The following is a 4,198-nucleotide window of genomic DNA, read 5'->3' on the forward strand; positions in this document are numbered from 1 at the left end:
GTTGAATCGTACAAAAAACAGATTTTTATTGATGTATTTTCAAATGAATTTATCTTTTATTGGCTAATTTTGTCTGACGTCGTTCATCTACGACGTTGGTTCCGTCGTCGCACGTACAGCTGGATGTATTATAGCTGTCATTGAAGCAACCGGCTGATGAAGCTTACTGTTAAATTGGCTATATTACGGAATAGCTAGCTACCAATTTTGTGCGGTTCAATGTTTAAATTCACTTGTGCACAAATAGAAATATGTGTGACTGGATAACACCAGAAGACTTCTAAACATGCAGGCATGTGGTAAATTCATCAAGATTGGGATGGGAAGTATGCCATCCGCCAAATTACGCCTTGGCGGGGCATGCCCCATACTTGGAACCACGGATTTGGTGGCACTTTTCAGGGTTTCCTACAGAACTAAGCAAAATAACGACAATCACCACAGACTTTCAGCTCATAAGCACATTACCTTCTGTGCCTTTTGGCCTCATGTAAATACACAGAATTCAGATACAACTTAAAATGTCACACAACAAAGCCTCAAACTTTGGTTGTTGTTGTTGTTGTTGTTGTTGTTGTTGTTGTTGTTGTTGTTGTTGTTGTTGTTGTTGTTGTTGTTGTTGTTGTTGTTGTTGTTGTTGTTGTTGTTGTTGTTGTTCTTCTTCTTCTTCTTCTTCTTCTTCTTCTTCTTCTTCTTCTTCTTCTTCTTCTTCTTCTTCTTCTTCTTCTTCTTCTTCTTCTTCTTCTTCTTCTTCTTCTTCTTCTTCTTCTTCTTCTTCTTCTTCTTCTTCTTCTTCTTCTTCTTCTTCTTCTTCTTCTCCTCCTCCTCCTCCTCCTCCTCCTCCTCCTCCTCCTCCTCCTCCTCCTCCTCCTCCAGACGACTTCAAAATCACAAATGTTTCAGTGCCACAATCAATAATTCTCCCCATTGGGCAGTTAGTTACATAGTTACATATCTGCCAATAACAACATCCGATCAAATGACTGTTTTTGGATACACTGTCAAAATGGACATAAGGAAGTGCAAATGATGCCATTTCATCCAATTGGACACATTTTTTAAAGCTTTGTGGTTGGCATTTTTGTTTTGTGTAGAAGCTAGCTTGCTTGCTTGCTAACTGATAATTGCCAAAAAAGAAAACTATTGCTTTTACAGCTGTATAATCTTTGTGAGAAACAAATGAATATTTCTGAAATGCATTCTCAGTCATTTCACACAAAAACTCCACATAATATTGGTTCATGACTACAGAAGGGTTTTTTGTGGCCATTTAAGTGAGTAAATAAGGGTTTATAACTTTATTTCCTCCTGCAATATTGATAGTTATATCAGACTGTTCAGTATGTTTAGAAAAAGTCATGAAGTGGAGCATTACGAATTTAATGATGGAAGATCTATTGATTTACTTAAAGTGGCAATGGCGGTAGCATTTTTGGTGTTAGCTACAGTAGCCTACTTTTTAACTAGGCTACTGTAGGCTACTTATCTTGGAAATGCCAAGTTTTTAAACTAATGGTAGCTAGGCCTATGTCATCTTCTGACATATAAAAGTATGTATCACATATATCCCATTAAAAACTAAAACTGTGATCCATTTAAAAATCTGACAAAACAGTTTAATTAAATTGTAATTCATGGTAAAGCAAAATAACTGAATCTACACCTATGTGATTCTTTGAGCTAGTTTGTATATGTGTTTGCCTGTATGTTGTCTGGGGAATGAAGTATTAAGGCCTAAGTAAAATATGTTTCACTTTCTTAATCCAGTGATTTTAACTTTTTAACCCTTGTTTGATATCTGGCACAATGAATACCGAACACAAGTGCATCAACAGTTAAAACCCCTCACTTATTCAACATAAAATACATTTAGTCAATTTAATTTGTTAATTATTATCAAAGACATCAATTAAATGGTCAAATTCATTGATAGGCATAGCAACCTGTTGGATCAACCTTTGTTAAAATGTACAACTCACAGCCAGATTACAATTAAGAGATTCATTAAATTACAACAAGTATGCAATGTATAATCTAAAGATGAAGTTTGACTACCTTAAAAAAAAAACAATTAACTATGTTACAGACAGGGACAAGTTACAGCCACAAAATACATGAATGAAAGCGAATACCAAACCACAGCTTGATTCTTTCTGGTTCTCTTTGGTCCAAAGACCAAAGTCCAAAAACCAAAATGCATCAGAATATTCCAAAAAGCCTGGAATGAAAATGTAAAAATGCCAGGTGGGCTGTAAGACAAAAATGTCAGATTCTGCATGCACCGAACACCACACCAGGCCCAGATGCAAGGTTCAGATTCCTCACCTGGCAACAGCAGGTAGCAACCCCTGAATGTCCAACACAGGATGTTAAGTGGCTGAAGTTAAGCACCCAAAATTATTTCTTCTGGCTAATTAAAGAAAAGTCTGCTTTTTAAAGTTATTCCAAGGGGGAGGGAGAAATGGTTGAGAAAGAGTGGGGCTGGTGGCTGCACTGATTGGGTGAAGTGTGAAGTGTTGGGAGCAGGATTAGACAGGGACCATCTTATCTGAAAATGAAATTTACATATTAAAGTCGCGTTATATTGTTTGAAGCAGGGCTAAGTACTATGATATTATGAAAACATGCATTGTCTTACGTAGTAGTAGTAAGTAGCTCAGCTCAGTTATGGAATATCTCTTTAAACTGAAGTTCACTTCTGCTCCTTAGAACTGGGGTAATATTTTGTAGACTTTATGAGAATTGAAGCTACCTTATCTGACCTGTGTTCTGTAGTTGTTCCAATGTCCTTTGGTATGCAGTTATTGTGCTTCTCTTCGGATAAAGCCACTGCCAAATAAAATGTAATGTAAATGTAATGTGAGGTATAGAGTCAGAAATAAATAATAAAAATATTTCAAGTTATGCAGTGTTTTATAATCAGTGAACCCTTATGAGGACGAGAGTCTTTGTTTGCAACTTTGTTAGCTTTGCTAGTGAAGTTGGCTACCCGTAGCAGGATTGCATGCAATTCAGTTCCCAATTGAAATAAATGCTACTGAATTACCGAGCTAGCTAAGTTGCATCTATAAACAGTAACAGCAGTTCCCATAGGGAGAAAGACATCTTGATGGGAGCACATAATTCAATACAAAAGCTCCCCAACCGTGGGCATTTAGCTGCCTTACTAACTAGCTAAAGGTAAATTATTTACAGGTCCAACAGAAAACAGGGCAACTCTGTGTTGCTTTTCATCCCCTTGGCAAACTTCAGCTGACGTCATCAAGGAAAAGCAATTCCAAGGTTGACTCTAGTTATTGAATGAGCCCTGTCAGCTTGTCTTTTTGCCTCGCTGTTTCTAGACTTCTTAGCATCCATCATTGCAGCAGCTAACAAGCAACAAGCACTTTAGGAGTGGAATCTGATCCCAAACCACAGGCTCTGTAGCCACACCCACCCCTCCCCACACAGAAAAGAGTGCCACGTCCAGGAATGTCCCAAACACATTTTAGAATAACAAATATTGGTAAAAGGTGCAGGAATTTGGTGAAACTAAGTAAAGACATAGATTGGCAGTGCATCATAGATATGCCTTCGCATGGTTATTTAATAATATTTTCAAGTAAAAAAAATCCCGCATAGTCTGCCTGTAATATTTAATGCTATGCCATGGGATTCATATACCACTACACCACATAAGTGTTGATATGTCTCAAGTAAATATACACACAGTGGAAAACATCAATGGCAGTTTATTTATCAGGTTGCACTTTTACATACATTTTTGTCTTGATCAAGGACATTTTACATAAAGTGACTTGTGATAGGCACAAACAGTTTATATCGAATGTCTTAAGAACACATCTTTGCAAAATATTTTACTTCAGAGTTAAACAGACACTACAAGATGTCACATAAATACTGTGTCACTGTCAATGTGTTCTAGCTGGGTGACTATAATGTGCAACCTTATGGCAAAAACTGAATTGAAGGATTGTGTAAAACAGCATATTTGTGTCGTTATCACCTGTGCCTTACATTTTATAACTTGAAAAAGTACGCCTAGACAATCTAAGTTTAATTTAAAATTCTAAACTAAATACGATTTGATTTAAGACTTACCAATCTCTCCTAAAATGTTTAGCTAATATTATAAATACAAGTCTATAATTCTTTAATTTTTGCACAAAAACAACAGACATACAATTAATATCTATCA

This window comes from Anguilla anguilla, chromosome 9 (genome assembly GCF_013347855.1).
Source record: "Anguilla anguilla isolate fAngAng1 chromosome 9, fAngAng1.pri, whole genome shotgun sequence".
Lineage (NCBI taxonomy): Eukaryota > Metazoa > Chordata > Actinopteri > Anguilliformes > Anguillidae > Anguilla > Anguilla anguilla.